The sequence below is a fragment of the Mirounga leonina genome, unplaced genomic scaffold (genome assembly GCF_011800145.1).
Source record: "Mirounga leonina isolate KUSES-001 unplaced genomic scaffold, KU_Mleo_1.0 Mir_418, whole genome shotgun sequence".
Taxonomy (NCBI): Eukaryota; Metazoa; Chordata; class Mammalia; order Carnivora; family Phocidae; genus Mirounga; species Mirounga leonina.
The window spans coordinates 1774730-1794853 of NW_023270739.1; positions in this window are offsets into that span (position 1 = coordinate 1774730).

The window sequence follows — 20124 nt, forward strand, 5'->3', positions numbered from 1 at the left end:
TTAAGGAAGTTGGGTCTGGAATTAGTCTGGCATGGAGTGTGAGGTGAGGCTCTAAACTGACTTTACCCCCCAAATATTTAAACATCCTGAGATCATAAATTAATTCTTTCCATCTCATTGACATGTTTTCCTTCATCACATTTGAAAGTCTTACTTGTTATAGGGCCGACTTTTCTAGTATCTATTGATCCACTGATTTCCCTCTGCCTCCCTTTTTAAAATGATTTCGCTTTTACAATTCGTATTCCTATCTAGGAGGGTTCCCCCCTTCAGGTTTTCTTAATCTTTCCCACCAGATGAGCTTACAAATTAATTCTAAGGTTTCCCAAAATCTTGGTAACAAGTGCAGAGCTTGGACAGGCATCGCTGCTTTGGTGAGCTGTGTGCAGGGTGGAGCGCTGCGAGCCGGGTGCGTCTTCCTCCTACCAGCCCAAGACCTTGCCCTCCCCCACCTGGGGGTTCCCACCAATGGCTTCTCTAAGACAGGTGGTGGTTTAGGAACGGGGGTTAAAATCTGCCCCCCAACTGGCTAGACTGTTGCCAAGTCAGTGTCTTCTGCTATGGAAAAGTCTAGAGAGTACGCGCAGTGCCCTACTGGTGGGCCCCAGATGTCCGGTCCTAAGAGGTTCGCAAGGATCCAGCCACCCACTCTGCCTGCCAGGGGAGGCATGGAGCTGTGGTCCCCCAGCCAGCCCCACTGTGTGGCCCAGTTTGAGGCTTGAGACCAGGAACCCGGGTTGGAACAGGGCCTGCATCCTCAGCGACTGCATGACACCTGCTTTTGCTTTGAGCTCCCATGTACCCAGCCTGGTAGAATTCCATCCCTGGGCCCACTGACTCTCCCTCGCAGTGAGTGCTGGCTCCATCTGTGTGGTCCCCCGGCCAGGAACCCGGGCGTCATCTTGCCTTCTCTCCTTCATCCCCACCAAGGATGAAGGCCTTCACCAAAGCCTTCCAAAGCTTCTCCTCAACAACTCTCAGTCCGCCTGGCTCTGTGTCCCCACCACTGCCCCCTTTAGTCCCCCTGCCTCCCCTCATGCTCTTAGTCCTGTGGAAAGGCCAGGGTCAAATTTCCTCCTCTTAGAAACCCTCCTTGAACAACACCCTCACACCCACCCCAGTTGTACAGTTATTGAAAACCATCACGCTGTGTTAGGGAGCTTCTGCTTTCCTCCCCCGCTAGACCGTGTGCCCCTTGAGGGCAGAGCTGATCTCTGATGCATGTGTGTCCCCAGCACCCAACCCCGGGGGCGCTAACAGAGAAGCCGCCTGGGGAAATGTTCAGTGGTTGACCAGAAGGACAGCACAGCCAACAACAGCTGGGAGTCTTGGGTCCACGACACCCAGGCCACCTGCCAAGGAAAACTGGAACCTCCAGCAGGCCCCACACCCCTTTGTCCTGTTTTCTTTTTCACAAAATGGGATCATACTGTACGTACTCCTTATTAGCCTGTTTTTGTTTTGTTTTGTTTTGTTTTTTACCCCTATGATACATGATGAGAACTTGCCAACGCCATGATATTTTTTGAAAATGTGACTGATAAATGAATAATATCCCACCTCTGGATTTGCCACCCTTGACTCAACCCCCCCCCCCCCCCCCCCCCCCCCCCCTAACTCATTTACAATTTTTGTCATCATTAAATGGTGTTGCAGTAAGCATCCTAGCAGCTAAACATCTCCTTGGGAATGTGATTCTTCGGCCAGTCTGCTCCTGTCGGGACTTTGCGTTATATTGACTGCGGGGTCACTGCTGACACACGGGAGAGATCGGCCGTGTCTCTATTTGGCCGGTTCACTTAGTGTGGAGTAGCTTGCGGGGCTCTCCTAGTGATTCCTTCCAGTCTTCACAGACCCCAGAAGCGTCTCCAGCAGATGGTGACTTTCTGCTCCAGGAACAGAGGCTTCCCTGCCACGACTGGAGCACTCATCCTCCCAGCACTGGGAGTGTTGGTGGCTGATCCCCTCAGCCACAGTTCTTCCCCAGACTTGCCTTCAGATGAAGGCACCGCCTCGCCCCGGGCCATGCCTCCTTCCCTACGACAGCGCATGTCTCCATCTCATTTCATCTTCCCGCTGCCCGCTCGGACTGGGCATGTTACCATGCCGCCCGACGGGCCAGGAAACAGCCGGAGTGGGTAAGTGGCCGGGCCGCCGTCACACAGCTTGCAGGGCCATTTCTGGGACCTGAACTGGGTCCCTGGGTTCCTCTTAACCTGCTTCTTAACTGCTGTCCGTCTAGTCTCTCCCTGTACCTGCGGACATCACTCTGCTGCGAGGTGGGCCCCGTGCTGGGTCACAACCTGGTTTGTACTGGGCCCTCTCCCTTCAGTTCCAAGCTCATGAGGTGAGACCCCTGCGGCCAGCGCACCCACACACCCACACCCCCACACACCCACACTGCACACACCCACACCACACATCGCCCACACACCACACGCATCCACACACCTACCCACACACCACTGGATGTGTGTATAGAAACATCTGAAAATAATGAAAGGACGTTTCTTTGGACCAGAAATGAAGCTACCTCACAACCGCGGTAGGCAGTGAGCGCTGGGAACCGTGTGCGCCGGCCGGGGAGCAGGCCACGGAAGACCTCCAGCCTCGTGTCTGCGCGTGTGGCCGGGGGCGCGCTGCCCACTGTGGCCGGGGCGGAGGCGCGGTGCCCGGGGTCCAGGAGGTGCCCCGCCCAGCCCACAGCGGCCCAGAGCCCCAGAGGGGTGGGCGCTCCTGGCTCACGGGCTCGGAGTCCGCCCGTCTGCTCGCCTGCCTCCACCTCCACCACAGCTACAGCCGGAAGCCTTTTTTTTTTTTTCAAATGGGTTATGTGTGGTATATATTAGAGATACTGATATTGTGCTATTCTTTATGTTGCCATCTTAGTGAAATCATGTTTTTAGTTTTAAAGTTGTTCTTGGGTTTTCATATAATCTCATCTCTTCCAAATGAGAGCATTATCCATGACTTTCTAACATTTTGTAACTTTATCTTCTTCTCTTAGCCCATGAGCAGAGGCCGGGAGGAGTCCCTTTGCATGCTTGACTTCACACTGCTCTGGGAGGGCAGAGCCTGGAACCGAGATTAAACTCTGGTCCCTGTGCTGCTTCTCCGGCTGGCTAGCCACAGGGTGTGGCTTGCTAGGGCCCCCCGGGCAGTCGGACCCTGCAGCTCAGCACCCAGCGCTTCTCTCTCTGGTTGCTGGTCTGCATCAGATGCCGTTGGAAACCCATCACCGTCTCCTGTGGCTGGCCCCAGGGCAGTGTGGCTCTCTTCCCCTTCCCCAGTCATTCTTCTACCCCAGCCTCCGCTCCTGAGACCTCCCCCCACCCCACTGGGGGGCCTCCTGGGATTAGGAAGCAGCTTGTGAGCCTGGCTATCCTCCACAGCCTCCCTGGACCCCAGGGCCACTGACTAACGCCCTCATCACAAACGGCTCCGTGGGCTTGGCCAACTCTTGCCCCTCTTTCAATGGTCCTTCTCTAAGTCCCATGGCTTCTGGATTTAGCTATGGAGTCTTCTGGATTCCAAGTAGTAACGTGTCCCCAGAAACCTGATCGTCACTCACCAGGCACCACAGTTAAAACTCATAGAAACTGCCCACTCTCTCACGTCATATCTCAGCGTTTTCAATGATAAGAAAGGTTCGAGCGATTTGACCATGAGTCTCCAATGGCCATCTCAGGCTCAGGACATCTGCTAAAGCCTCCACCTCTCAAGGAAAGCCATTTAATTTCTAGGTATACACTGTAGCAGGATATTGAGCTGGGCTTTTCCTGTTGTAGCCAAGACCCAAATATGAGAATAAAAGGCAATGAATAAACTATATATTCTGAACTCAGACAGCAGCTGACAAGCTGTCAGCACCCACACCTGAAGGGATTTCTTAGATAAGCCATTCTACTAGGACCAAAAGCTTGCATAGACTGGCTGGGTGTTTACCAAACCTGTTTTCTCTTCTTTCTGGACAAAAAAGCTTCCTTTCCCGCTGGGTGAGAGGGGTCCTCCGTGCTCTTTCCCCTTCTGCCAGTTTGATCAATGGTCATGGTCAAGGTGACCTTGAAAATCCTGTAGTGCAGATGGCAGATGCACACAATGGAGGGGACCTGGGCCCTGAGTCACTATTTTGGGGGCGAGCCACCTAGTGTTCTCAAGGCACAGAATAAAGCATGCATCGGAGGAGTGAGTGTGACTGATGCCCCTGTGGGCATCAGCCAGCAGAGGTGGGTAGGTGGGGGCAGGGAGGGGGTGGCCAGCCCAGGTGGAGGGAGCTGTCACTCCCCTGTGCCCTCTTCCCCTGAGCTGCCCTGACACTTGGGTGAACGTGGCCTGGCGAGGCTGAGTGAGGTCCAGTCAAGAGAAGGTCTCGACAGCCCCTCCAAGCCACCAGGCCCCCCAGAAAGCTCTAACCAGCCCTGGGGAGAAGGAAGGGGACAAGCCCCATGGTGTTTGAGCTGAACATTCTTTAGAAATAAACAGAGCTTAGTCTTAAACACCAAGAGACTGTTCTACAGACAAAAATGACAAGAAAACCTTGGAGTCTGGCCAAGATGTCATTAAGGGACCTCCTACCTAGCGGGGAAGGGGTTCAGCAAATCCCACTTGGATTGGGGTTTGGAAGAAATAAAATTGTTTCTATTTACATTCCTGACAAGATGAGACTCCTCAATAAACCAGTTACACATAATCTACTTAAATCGTGAAAAAACCTCACAAAGCTATAAAATAACAAACTAGGGAAAGCAGAGAAAACACTGGTGTTCTCAATCCTATAGGAGCTTTGAGGGCATGAAAAACAGCATGTCAAAGGAATGCTACCCTGAGCATGCCAACTCCCTTGAGTGGTTCCGAAGAAACTTCAGAATCTGAATGAGAAAATCAACCAGGATAACACACATTGACTGGGCACCTGCTGTATGCCAGACACTGGTCTAGAACTGAAGAGATAATGGTAACACAGAGACGTTGTCCTCATGGAATACTCATTCTCGTTAGGGAAGAACAATGAAGCCACCTGCATGTCATATTAGGGAAGGAAGGTAGATGTGGCCTCTAAGGGCTTGATACCCGGCCAAAGGCCCAAGGAGGTGAAAGGGGGTTTGGACTCAAACTTGGTTGAGGCTCTAAAGAGGAAAAGTTATTAAAATCTGTGTTTAGTCTTAAAATCAATAGCATCTTAGACTCAAGGATATAGCTATTTTTTTCCAGTTTGGGATTACACTGAATATACGATTTTATGTCCTTCATAAAACTGACCTACTATGATGCACGTTTTACCATGTTGTTAAAAATGTTATTGGAAAATAAGCTAGTGATTTCATAATATATCATTATATGGAAGTATGTAACTTTCATAGCTATTCTTCCCTGGCTTGTGATATATATATATGTATATATATATATTCATTCCATATATATATATATATATGGAATGGAATAAATTATTATTGAAAAAATAAAAAATAAATTATTGAAATTAAGTAAAATGAAAGATTTAGTTCTTCAGATACAATAATCACATGTGTATAAATAGATATATAGTATTCATTTTTTTAAAATCAAGATATAATTTACATACAGTGAAGCAAACAGAACCCAAATTCATTCTTTGATGTGTTTTGACAAATATATCACCCATGTAACCGCCACCAGAATCAAGAAATAGAACATTTCCATGACTCCAGAGAGTTCCCTGTGTCTCCTGCCAGGCAGTCTCTCCTCGTCCCTACAACTGCTATTTCAATTCCTAGACCCATAGATTAGCTCTGGCTGTTCTGCCACTTGATATACATGGAGTCCTAGAGCCTGCACTCTCGTACTCAGGTGTCTTCTGCTCATTATGATGTATTTGAGATTCTTCCACGTTGGCACATGCGTTAGTCGTTCATTCTTGCTTTATTGCTGCTGATAAATGTTTCTACGGGTAGACCATGATGATGGACATCTAGGTCATTTCCAGTTCGAGCAAACATGAATCAAGTTGCTATGAGCAGTTCCACAGAAGTCTTTTTGTGGACCTATGCTTGCATTTCTTTTGGGTAAATACCTAGGAGCCAAATTGCTGGGTCGTAGGTGAGGTGTACCACTTATAAGAAACTGCCAACCTGTTTTCCAGAGTGGCTGCACCATTTAATGCTGGTGTTAACTGTGTATGAGAGTTCATGTTGATGTACCTTTCGTTCTTCGTTTGGTACTGCCAGTCATTCTAATTTCTAATTCTGGTGGGCTTGTAATAGCATCTCATAATGGCTTTAGTTTACATTTCCTTGATTTCTAATGATGCTGAGCTTTTTTTTTCCCCAACCATCAGTATACCTTCTTTTTCCCCCATATTTTCCCAGTATTTAAAAATTTCTGACATACATAAAAGTTGGAAAGAAAATTGGATAGTAAACATCCATATATCCACCAACTAAATTCTATAATTAACACTTTGCTACATTTCCTTTATCACATATCCATCCATCCTTCTACCCATTCTTAACGTATCTCACTTGTTATGTGTAGCAAAGTAGGTTCAAGATATGAGGACACTTCACTTGGAAGGACTTCAGCAGACTAGATATCACCGACTAGATACCGATGTTTGTTTACAGTTCTTTTTTTTTATTGGGGGAGGGGGATTAATTCACAATTCACAATGAAACCATCAGTCTTAAGTACAGTATTTGGTGAGTTTTGGAAAATGAATACACAGCTGCCAGCCAAGCCCCTCGCAAGATGCAGAACATCACCGTCCAGAAATTTCCCTAGGTCTTCTCCCTCCCCAGTTCTAAAAACTTTTGTCAATCCGAGGGCACAAAGGTATTCTGTGATTTCATCTAAAAAAAAAAATCAGTTTTGACTTTTACACACAGATTTCTGATTCATCTCAAGTAAATATTTTGTGGATGATATGAGGGTTGAAAATTTTTTTTTTCCATATGGATATCCAGTTGTTTTTAGAGCCACTTGTTGGAAAACTTTGTTTCTCCACTGGATTGGTTTAGTGACTTTATCTAAATCCAGTGAGCAAATATAGTTGGTCTGCTTCTGGACTCTTTGTTCTATTCCATAAATCTATTTGTCTGTTCCATGCTATCTCGATTACTGTGACTTTGTAGTAAGCTTTGAAGCAAGGGAGTGTGGATTCTGTTCTCACGTTTCCAGATTGCTTTGGACATTCTAGGTCTGTGCTGTGCCGTGTGACAGGTCACCAGACATGCAGGGCTATTGAAATTATTGAAATTAGGGGCGCCTGCGTGGCTCAGTCAGTTAAGCATCTGCCTTCAGCTCAGGTCATGATCCCAGGGTCCTGGGATTGAGCCCCACATTGAGCTCCCTGCTTCTCCCTCTCCCTCTGTCTGCTGCTCCCCCCTGCTGGTGCTCTCTCTCATTCTCTCTCTCTTTCTCTGTCAAATGAATAAAATCTTAAAAAAAATAAATTATTGAAATTAAGTAAAATGAAAGATCAGTTCCTTAGATACAATAATCACATTGACAATGCTCAGTAGAACGTTTCTATCATCATAGATCTATGTTAGGTCCTTTTCAATTCCATATACATTTTAGAATCATTTCGTCAATTTCTATTAACAAAGCCTTCTGGGACAATGATTGGCGAGGAATTGAATTGCAGAGGAAAGCGCTCAAGGACTGACATTTTACTAATATTGAGTCTGATACAGGAATGTGGTTTCTCTCCCACTTAATTCAAGACTTCTTTCTTTTTTCCCAGCAGTTTTGTGGTTTTTACTCAGTGGCCCTTACACATGTATTCCTAAGGATTTTATGATTCTTGATGCTCTTGCAAATGGAATCTTTTGAAAAATTTCATTTTGCAATTGTTTGTTGCTAACGCATATGACCAAAACTGAGTTTTGTATTTGCTTTTATTCTGTTACTCTGTTAAATTCATTTAGTAGTTCTGGTAAGTATTTCCCCAAACTCCTTAGGATTTTCTACATACATGATCACGTCGTCTGTGAATAAAGAGTTTCTGTCCATCTTTTCATTCTGTGTGATTTTTATTTCTTTTTCTTTTCATTTTGCACTGTGGGGAATTCTAGTACAGTGTTATACATGAGTCATGAGAGTGTAGCCCTGCCTGATTGCTGATCTTTGGGAGCATGTGGTTGATATTTTACCACTAGGTGTGATGATGTTAAGTAGAAGGTTTCTCATATGTGCTCTTTGTCAGAATCATGAAATTTCCATAGCTCCCTTTGTAAGAGAAACTTTTTTAAATTTGCAAGAGGTTTTTTTGTTTGTTTGTTTTTTAATCAGGAATGGATGTTGAAGGAATGTTAAATGCTTTCTCTGTGATTTAGACAATCATTTTTTTCTCTTTTCTTGTGGTAACATGGTGAATTAAACTGAGTGAATTTCCAATGATAAACTGACCCTACAATTTGGGTTAAATACAACCTGGTAATTGAGAATTATCTTTTTTGTAAATGTTGCATGTGACTTGCTAATATTTTTTAAGTATCTTTTGTGTTTTTTAACAGCAAAGATATTGGTCTGTGATTGTCTTTTCTGCAATGTCTCTTATTGGGGTTATGCTCACCTCATCAAACAGGCTGGGGGCTGTTTCCCTCTCTCTTTTCTTAAGGCATTTGTGTGAGATTGGATTCCTTCCTCCTTAACTGTTTGATAGAAAGTTGAGGGGAAACCATCTGGGCCTGAAGTTGTCTTCATAGTCAAAACGTGTTTGATAGTAAGTTCCATTGCTTTAGTGGGTCGATTGGACTACTTGGTCATCGATTTCTTCTTTAATGAGCTTTGGTCGTGTGCGTCTTTCAAGGAATTTACCCACTTCATGGAAATTAGCAAATTTGTTTGCACGGAGTTCTTCCTGATATCCCTTTATTATCTTTTTGAAGTCTGTATACTATTGGTGCACACTATTCCTGGTTTGTGTCTTCTTCTTCTTCTTTTGATCATCCTAATTAGAGGTCTGTCAATTGTATTATCTTTGCAAAGTCCCATTTTTTTATTTCATTGATTCAGTCCATGTTTCTGTTCCCCACATCATTGATTTCTGCTCTTGCCTTGATTCTTTCCTTCCTTCTGCTTACTTTGGGTTAAATTTGATCTTCTTCCAGTGTCATCGGATGGAAGAGATCTTTTGTTCTCTTCCCTGGAACCAGTGGGTCTTCTGTGGCTGGGTCTGGGGAAGGGAGCTGCTCTGCATGGTCGAGTAGGAGAGAAAGGGTCGCTGTCCCCTGTGTCCTGTCACTGCCCCACTGTCGCTGGTGAGCACTGTGGGGGCAGGGGGCTTCTCTGAGTCTGGGGCTCCCGGTTATGCTAAACAGTCATGCTACCCCATGGGTGGCCTTTAAGAATTTACTAAAATGTTAGCTGTTTCCTCCGTACCTGTCTTTATGGCTGTTTTCTCTGTGCTCTGCTAAAGGGTCAGTAGTCCCCGAGTCCCGTCTCTCCGCGGAAGGGCTGACTTCAATTCAAATTCGCTTCCCTTCATTTCCTTCTGGCCTTAGCTCTCTCACGGGCTCAAGAAAAACTGGTTTGTAGATTATGCTGCTTTTTCTCATCGCTAGATTTGGAGTGGTGTTCTCTTGCAGCTTTCTACAACCTAAAACATGAATTGACTTTTTAAAGACAACGAAGAAGAGAAAGAAAAATACCTTTTTATGTTCATGATTCATATGGCTTTTGATTTGATTTTAATTTTTTTTTTAAGATTTTATTTATTTATTTGAGAGAGAATGAGAGACAGAGAGCATGAGAGGCAGGAGGGTCAGAGGGAGAAGCAGACTCCCTGCCGAGCAGGGAGCCCGATGCGGGACTCGATCCCGGGACTCCAGGATCATGACCTGAGCCGAAGGCAGTCGCTTAACCAACTGAGCCACCCAGGCGCCCCTTGATTTTAATTTTTTTAAGTAGGCTCCAAGCCCAGCCTGGAGCCCAATGTGGGGCTTGAACTCCTGACCCTGCGATCATGAACTGAGCCGAGATCAAGAGTCAGATGCTTAATCAACTGAGCCACCCAGGCGCCCCCAGCTTTTGATTTTAAATAGTTGACAGAGCGAGATATTCCTCATCACTGTCCCCCTTCGAAAGATGGCGGGCTACTTATATCCACTTATTATTTCTCATGAATTTCACTTTTCATAAATCGTTTATTGATTTGTTCTATTTTCTAATAGTAAAATAGAGCATAAAGGAAACAATAAAAGAACCTGGCATTTTCCACCTACTTAGAGAAAGAGCTCTAACATTTTATATACGTTCCTCTCATTTTTGTTTTACACATAATTACTTAAGCAGAAAGTAATGAATGCTTACAGGAATGTAAGCAAGGCAGAAAAATACAAGGTAAGCGCGTCACTGCTGGAATTTTGTGCCCAGCTTTCAGAGCTTCTGCTGTGTGGACGCTTCTGTGACGCCATGGCTCCCACGTACCCCACGTGCAAGTCCCAGCCCTGTTCCCCGGTCCGGTTCTGGATTTTCCTTCACTCGGGACCTGTGCCTTTCTTGTGTTTCCTTGGTTTAACTGCGTCCCGTTTACCTCCTATTCTCTGATGATTGCAAGGTGCTTCTCTCTTTCTACTGGCCACAACTCCCAATTAGCCAGGGTTTCAAGTAGCTTCTTGTTGGCGCTCCTGGGGTTTCCCGTTAGAGCAACATTTCCTGGGTGGATGAGAACCAATGTCTGTCTCCTCGCTGAGGATACCCATCTACTGATTATTTTCTTGTTAAATTTAATTGGCTATGATTTCTGGTAGGAGGTAACAGGACGATAAATGGCATTTTGATCCCAGATCAGCTACTTCTACTTTCATCATTTTGGAGACTTTGATAGAAAATTGTCCATTTCAGAGACATATTCAAATCTACCAGCATAAAATTGTGCATTGTGTTCTCTTAGGCTTTAAGAACCTCTCTCCGTATCTGTTATGTCCCTTTTCTTCTTCTTAAATTAATCTATTTTCCTTTTTTTTAAACTGATAGCTCGGAGGTTGACTATCCTACTCACTTATCTTTAAAGAATTAGCTACTGATTTAACACATCCTGTTGTTTTTCTGCTTCTCGGTCGTTGATTTCTGCTTATATTTTTCTCATTTCCTTCCTCCAACACCAGCATTTCCTAATAGGGAGAAAGAACCCACTGTCCGGCCTGCACATTAAGAATAGCGCAGGCTGTAGAGACATCGGGAGGAAACAGGGTTCCCACGCACTTTTATCCAGGAAATTGAGAATGAAATAAAGTTCACTCCTTTCTTCCCCACAATTCTTCTCAGAACCTTAGAAGGGCCAGTACTCATGCAGAATGTCCAAGAACATTTAGTTTAAGCTCTCCCGCACTGACTTATTAGAATAAAGCATCTTTTCTCTCCCTTCGGTCTTCTCTGAGGCTTGAGGTGTTCCAGCATCCGCTCTGGGATACGCTCCCTCGTGTCTGTCATTTAAAATGCTTAGTCTCGCTCTGCTCCCCTGCCCACCAAGGCCCCAGATCAGCCCGGGATCCCTATCTGCCATCTGCGCATGCCAGCAGGTGTTTGAGGACCGCCCCTTCTCCCCGGTAGAGGGATGCCCTTGACGTCGCGCCCATATGCCCCGCTGGGTTACAGAGCATCTCACTTTCCACTTCTCTTTTGTTCTCTCTGCAGCAGGAATGGTGTCCTGAAGGATTGGTAATACCTGGACCCGGCCCTTCACACCTGTAAATTGGGGGATAATCACAGCGCCTAATTCCAGATGTTTACCTGGAGGATTTAGGGGGAGGAGACTCATAAAGTGTTTGGTTCAGGGTCAAGTTCCCAGCCCACCGCTGGCCAGTGGTGGGGCCCAGACTCAAACCCTGGCAAGCCTGGCTCCAGAATCTTGCCTTCATCATTTTTAGAAGAGTCATAGTATTTTACCTTTTGTCTTTCCTTCAGTGAAATTCCATGCAAGTTGAATACATGTGGCTGGAGAATACTGAAGGCATTCTTTGGTATTTTTTCCCCTGTCCCTCAGGTAAGCACCAAGCAGCCAGGCTTCTGTTCGGGCTGTAGGGTGGAAGAGGCCTTTATACCTGGCAGGAAGCAGGAATTTGCCAGCAACACTTTCTGGCTTTTGTTCCTCAACCCTAGTCCAGATAAAGAAGAGAGTTCTCCAGGTAATCCCAGTGTGATTTGGAAGCACAAGAAGGGAGAAGGCAACCCTGTATCCTGAAAAGAGATATCCCCGAGAGCAGAGGGGGCCCATGCTTTGTCATCCAGAAGAGCTACAGCAGATGCTTGCATCTGACAAGATAAGGCTTCCTGGCCCTGCAAATAATGGTAGACAAGGTCATGGAAACCTTCCTTCCCACCAAAGATAGGGAAACAGCTGGAGGGAAGGTTTTAAACATCTTCCTAGAAGCACCAAAGAGCAACAAGATGGTGAGTAAAATCTGAGAGAAGAAGGAAGTCCAGAAAGCAAAGCCTGCACTTAGGGCTTCTCTCCCACCAAGAGCATCAGTGGTTTGGAAGAGGACAGCAAGAGACCCAGCTGCACTGCGTCAGCCTCACAGGGCTAGGGGGACAAGAATCTGGGTCTGCGGCTGGCCAAGGCCAGGAGTCCTGACAAACATTCCTCATCCTGCATTTGGGGTTGGGGTATGTCTTAGCATAAAGAGTAAATTTACATGCCCTATAGCTTTCTTCAAGTCATCAGTATGGTGTCAAAAATCCCAATCTCTGAATTTGGAGTAAAGTAAATCTAGAACACTGGTGTCCCCAGGCACCTGCAGAAGTAAAGGAAATTCTCTCTGGAGGAAGAGAAAGTTATCTGTGTCTCAAATTATGGTGGGAATAATGGGAAGTCGCTGTTAATGGGTACCAGGTGTCTTTGGGGGACAATACAAATGTTCTAAAATTGATTATTGTGATGGTTACACAATTCTATAAATAAAAACATTGACTTATACACTTTAAATAGGAGAGCTTTATGGTATGCAGATTATATCTGAATAAATTTGTTTTGTTATGTCTCAAATAAATCTGTTTAAAAATTGAAATGTCTATAGACTCTATATACATTCTTATAGAACTTAATGTCTGTATGGAAATAGCATGCAAACACAGAGCATGTAAATTGGGAAGGTGGTAAAAAAAAAGTTAAAAAGATCTCAGACATTGTCTGAGAAGGTGGAAAAGTAGCAATTCATATTTTGTTCTAATAAGTAAAGGAGAGGTATTGACATTTCTACAAAAACCACAATAGAATATTCAAACTAACAGAAGGCAAAAATAGACTTTAAAAAACCTCAATCAACTCCAAAAGATAAGCACTGAGAGCAAAAAGAGTGTAGAAGAAGTTAGACAAATAAAAACACATAGTAAGACAATAGATTTAAATCAGCCATATCAGAAATGAAACTAAACTTAAATGGGCCAAATTTTCCAGTTGAAAGGCAAAGATTGTCAGCATGATTTTTCAAAACTCTAATATGCTGTTTACAAGAGATCTATCTAAAACTTAAGGATGGAGAAAAGTAGAAAGGAAACGGAAAGAAAAACATATATCAGGTGAACATTAACCAAAAGAAAGTGAGTAGAACTTGATTAATAGTAGACAAAATAGCAAGAAAGGAGAAATCATTGGAGGATAGAAATACTTTATAACGATAAAGTTTATATTCACCAGGACAATATAACAATTCAAGGTTTGTATGCACCTCGTAACATACCCTCAATATATAGACAGAAGTACATGGAGCAGCAGAAAAACTCAGTCATGCGTGAGATCTCAGTAACTGATAGAATAAGCAGAAAGGACATCATTATGGATACAGAGGGCTTGAAATATGCAATCGACTTGATCTAATTGACACATAAGGAGGACCGTGTCCAGTTGCAGAATACACATTATTTTCAGACACAGATGAGACATTTTTTAAATACTTGACCGTATTTTGGGCCATAAAACAAATCTTAATAAAATTTCATAAGATTGAAGTCACACATGACCTACGGACACAAGGTAATTAAGTTATAAATCAGTAACAAAAAGATAGCTATGAATTAAGAAATGCTCATCCAAGTAACCCACTGGTCAAAGAAAAAATCATCATACCAATTAGATAATACTTGAGCTGAACAGAAAGAAAAACAAATGCATCGAAATATGAGTGAAGCAGGTGCACAGGGCTCAAGGAGAGAGTTATAGTTGTCCATATATACTTTAGAAAGTAACCAGGCTGAAAATTAATGAGCTAAGCATTCATCTCAAGGACCTGAAGGAAAAAAAGCAAGAATAAAACCAAAACAAATAGGAGGGAATAATAAAAACGAGCTCTGACATGAATGAAATAGAGAAGTACAAGAAAATTCACAAAAACAGATCTCAATTCTTTGAAAATACTTGAAGCGAAAGGGTTAACTTGTCTGAGCCTGCTTCACCAGAGACTGGCCTCCAACAAAAATGTAGGCCTCTCGACAGCTCCATTACAGCTAGACAGAGCCAAATGCTTAAGACAGGTGTTCCCGGCGAGGATCCCAATGCCAGCACCCCTGGGAGGGGTAGAGCATCTCGGACATGAATGCTGAGAGGGCAGAACAGGGCTGGAGCCCAGGGTCTGCCCAGCACACTGCTGTCGATCCTGCCCTGTGACTGGCCCAAGGAAGGTGCTTTTCTAATTCTGTAGTGTCAAAGTTCACAGCCCAGGGGTTGAGGTTCCCTATCCCAGAACCCGACATCCACCCAGGTTAGATGGTTGTGCACGTGCGCAGATTGAGCAGCAGGAGGCCTAGCCATTGGTGATGGCTCCTGTCTCTGAATTTCCCTTCGTACCAGCAGCTCCAGCCAGCCTGGTCTGGCCACTCCCCCTTGTTCACATGTCAAGACTGTTGGAGAGAGCTCTGAAGAGACGGGCCCAGAAAAAGAGAAAGCACAGATACGAAATAGGCAACGCGAAAGAAGACACCGCAGATCTTGCGAGACGGGAAGAGGGAGCGGTAGGCTGGATAATGACCTGCAGCGACATCAGGTCCTACTCTCTGGAACCTGTTAACCTTATATGGCAAAGGGACTTTGCAGATGGGATTGAAGATCTTGAGATGGGGAGAGTCTCCTGAATTAGGGGGTGGGCCCGAACTGTGATTAAAAGCGTCCTTATAAGAGGGGATTGGACAGCCGGGGGGAGGCTGACGACAGAGGCAAAGCCCCGATGATGCTCTTTGAAGATGAGAGAAGTGTCCAGAAGGTGAAGAATACAGGGGGCCGCTAGAAGCTGGAAAAGGATCGTCCCTGGAGCCTCTAGAGGGAGCATGGCCCTGGGGACACGTCAGTTACAGCCCAGTGTGACCCGTTTTGGTCTTCTGGCCTCTAGGCTGTAAGAGAATAAATCTGTGTTTGTGTTAAGCCACCAACTTTGTCATGACTTGTCACGGCAGCTCTAGGAAGCCAAATAGGGGCTGCTGTGGAAAAAAATTGTGTAATTTAACATGAAATGAATACATTTCTAGAAAAATACAATGCTCCAAAATTGGCACAAAGAAGAAAGGGAAAATCTAAGCAATCTTATAACCATTGAATCTGTAACTAAGAACCTTCCCACAAAGAAAACTCCAGGTCCAGATAGCTTCAACAGAGAATTCTACCTCACATTTAAGGAACAAGTCTGCTTCCTTTACACCAGGCCCTGCAGAGAAAGAGGAAAGGAGATTGCCCAGCTCACTTCGTTAGACCAGTTTACCTTGATACAGAAAGAAAAGAGGGCAACAGAAGGAAAAATTACAGGCAGATCTCACTTATGGATGTGATGCAAAAATTCCGAACAAAATATTAAAAATAGTAAAACACAACCAAACTGCAGAGTAGATTTAACAGTAGGAACTCCAATGTCATTTGCCATATTAACAGATTAAAGGAGAGCAATCACGCTATTATTTTAATAGGTGGGCACAAAGCATCTGATGGAGTTCAATATCCGTTCAGGAAATAAAGGACATTTTGGACAACTCGGAATATAAATAATTGCCTTAACCTGGTAAAAGACCCCTACCCTCAAATCTATAGGAAACATGTATTTATTGGGGAAATGTTGAAAGCTTTCCTTTTAAGATTGACAGCAAAGCCAAAAAGCCCACTCGACCCACTTCTGTCCGACGCTGGTTGGGGGGTCCCAGGTAGTATAATAAGGCAGCAAAAAGAATGAACTCACAGGAACTGGAAATGAAGAAACAAATTTGTCATCACTCACCGAGAATGTGATTTTGTAGGTGGCAACATAGAGAGATGCTGTAGGTACATTATCAGAACTAATAGGACTGTTTAGGAAGTCAGTAGAAAAAAATCAGTTGGATTTCTATATACCTGAAACAAACAGAAAGCGAACATTTTAAAAGATGACACTTAAACGCCGGCAACAATTGTATGCTAATAAATGAGACAACAGGACAAATGGAAAATGTGTAGAAAGATACACACTATCTAAACTGACTCAAGAAGAAATAGAAGATCTGAATAAAAATGTAAAAATAGTGAACTCATAACCAAAAAACTTTCCACGAGGTCCAGATGGCTTTACTGGTGAACTCTATCAAACGTTTAAAGAATTACTGGCAATTCTTTGTAAACTCTTCAAAATATCAAAGAGGAGGGAACACTTCACAGCTCATTCTGAGGCTATTATTACCCTGACACCAAAACAAGACAAGGATATCACAAGATATATCTCTTATAGAATATGCAAGCAAAAATCCTCAATAAAATATTAGCAAATAAAATCCAATAACATATGAAAAGGATTAACCACCATGACCAAGTGGGGTTTATCCCAATAATGCAAGGTTGGCTTACCATCCAGAAATTAATTAATAGAATATGCCATACCAATAAAATAATAAACAAAAACCACATGATCATCTCAATAGATGCAGAAAAAACTTTTGATAAAATGTGATACCTTTTCATGATAAAAATGCTCAACAAGCTAATAATTTCAGGGAACTTCTTCTTCAGCCTGATAAAGAGCATCAGTGAGAAACCACAGCTAACATCGTATGTAATGGTGAAAGACAGGACGATTCCCCGTGAAGATCAGGAACAAGATGAAGATGCCCATCCTCACGACTTCTATCCAATATTGTACTGGGGGGTACTGGCCGGGGCAATTAGGCAAGAAAAAGAGCCGTCCAGCTTGAAAAGGAAGAAGTGAAATGATTTCTATTCACAGATGACGTGATCTTATATATAGAAAATCCTGAGCAATCTACTACGCACTGAACTAAGTTATTAGTTAAATTAATTTTTAGAACTAAGAAATGAGTTCATTAAGTTTTCAGGATACAAAAATCCATCAATATACAACAATCGGTTGTATTTCTATACACTGGCAGTGAATAATCTGAAAATAAAGTGAAGAAAAAATTCAATTATAATAGCACTGAAAAGAAAAAATACTTAGGAATATATTTAACAAAAGAAGTGCAAGGCATACGCTCTGAAAACTATAAAGCGTTGCTGAGGGAAATTAAAGAATATCTAAATAAATGGAAATACATCCCATGTTCAGGGATCAGAATAATTAATATTATTAAGATGGCAGTACTCAAACTTATCTATAGATTCAGTGTAATCCCTATCAGAATCCCAGCTGGCCTCTTTGGTATCTGATCCAAAATCTGTATGAACGTTCAAGGAACCCAGATATCCAAATCAATTTTGGAAATGAAGAAAAAAGTTGGACTCACGTTTCCGGGTTTCAAAATTTATCACAAAATTACAGTGATCAAAGACAGTGTGGTCTTGGTGTAAGTATAGGCATGTAGATTAATGGAATAGTATTGAGAGTCCAGAAATGAACCTTCACAATGGTGGTCAATCCACTTTTGGCAAGGGTGCCGAGAGCAATAAATGGGGAAAGAATCGTCTCTCTGATGAACAGTGCCACCACCACTGGATATCCACATGAAAAAGAATGAAGCGGGACCCCTACCTCACACCTTATAACTAAAAGAATTAATTCAAAATGGATCAGAAACCTAAATGTAAGACCTGCAGAGAAGACATACAGGTAAATCCTCGTGACCTTCAGTTGAGCAATAGTTTCTTTGCTCTGACCCTGGGAGCACAGGCAGTCAAGAAACAAATAGGGAAATGGGGACGTCATCAAGATTCAAAACTTGTACTTCAAAGGATACCATCGAGAAAATGAAGAGACAAGCCACAGAATGGAGACGGTTTTTGCAAATTATGTATCTGGTCATGGCTACCATATGTCATCGTACAGGAAAACTACCTTTTGTGTATCCATTCATCAGCTAATGGGCATTTGGGCTATTTCTGTCCTTTGGCCCATACCCTCCCATCCCTCCGTAAAGCCACCCTTGGAGACTCCGTTTATTATCTGTCCATGCCGCAGTGTCATTTAGGAGGACCCACGCCATCAATTTTATTTCCCTGGAAGATTGCTGTCTCTGCCAGTGAATTTTTTTTGGTAACAGCTGTGAGATAGATTCATACACTCCAATTTACCTATGTAAAGAGTTCAGTGGTTTTTAGCATTTTCACAAGGTGTGCAACCATCACTGCGATCAATTTTAGAACATTTCATCATCCCAGAAAAGAAACCTCACACCCTTTCGCTATGACCTTCTAATACACCCACCACAAGGAAACTACTAATCTGCACTCCATCTCTACAAATCTGCCTGTCCCGGGCAGCTCCTACAGATGGAATCATACGGTAGGCGGTCTCTTGTGGCTTCTTTCATTAGCATAATGGTTACCAGGGTCATCTGTGTGCCAGCATGTGTCAGCACATTCCGTTTGTTTATCGGTGGATGGCCATTTGGGTTACTTTCCCTTTCTGACCATTATGAATAGTGCTGCTATGAACGTTCAAACACATTCACATGCAAATACAGAATTGACGTCCCCTCCCAGTCTGAGCTCTCTGAGCGTCTTGGAGAGCTTTCTATCTGCCTCCAAGGCCTGGAGAGAGAGGAGCCTGGCTGCACATCCGTGCTTAGCTGAAGGTGTTTGCAGACTGCCCTTGACTCCTGGGACCCTCCTCACTGCCCCACACCAACCGCATGCCCCAGGGACTCAGGGCGGGGGCCGTGGGTATGGCCCACACAGGCATTTCTCCAGCCCTGACTCCCCTCTGTCCAAAGAGGTCCCTTCTCTATGAATAGCCCCGAATCAAAGAGCGTGCTGAGGCTGGAGAACTTCAGGCTCCAATTGATCCCTTTGGTGGCTTTAAAAATAGACCAGCCATTATGCACGTAATATGTTAAGGCCTGGATTAGCATAATATGGTAATTGGCTCTGAGGCCAGATCAGGCCCCTTGCCTTTGAGCTGTGTCCCCAGGTTGGAGCCTCCAGCAGTCACACCGGCAAGTATCGAAAGCAAAGCGTTTGCACCTGGGCAAAGCCAGCCTTCCTGCACACTGCTCACTGTCGCTCGGAGGGAGGGAGAGCAGAGGTCCTGGAGGCTGTGAGGGCTGGGCCAGCACTGTACATTCACAAAGGCATCCACCTGGGAATTGGAGCGGTAGGCCAGAGATAAATGGAAAATTTGGGGAATATAATTAACGTAATGGTAGACCTTCAGCCCCACACAGCTCAATTTGCAGAAGCAATGTTTCAATCCAGGCTGTTTATCACCCCGTGGAGGCCGGTTACACAGAGATAATGGAGAAGCTGTTGTGTGGTCCTGGAGGTGATTTGTCTTAGAGACAATCCCTACGGTTATGGTTAAGGAAGCATCGTTACTCAGACATGTTGTGCAAAATGAATGTGTCCGGTTTGATGACTGGCATTGAGTGTTCTTGATAAGAGTCTGAGAGCCCCGATGTATCCTTGAAATTGCCAGACACTGAGTTCACCCCAGAAGCAGGACTCAGTGGGCTCTGGGGCCCACGCCTGTGGTTTCTGCTGCCTCCTCCCCAGTGTCCCGGCTGCTGTCTGCATACCCTGGGAGAGAATAACCTCCCCACCTTTGAAGTGATCACACATAGAATAAAACCTTAGAGGTGCTAGTAGATGCTGCTGGTTGCTTAGCCAATAGCCACCTCTGGTCAGAGCCACAGTAGCCCACAAAGCACCTGCTCTCTCAGCCTCCCTTGCAGTCAGGCAAGGATGGCCTTATGGCACCATTCTGGTTAAAAGGGTGTGAGTGAGTCACTGGGGCATGCTTCTGGGAA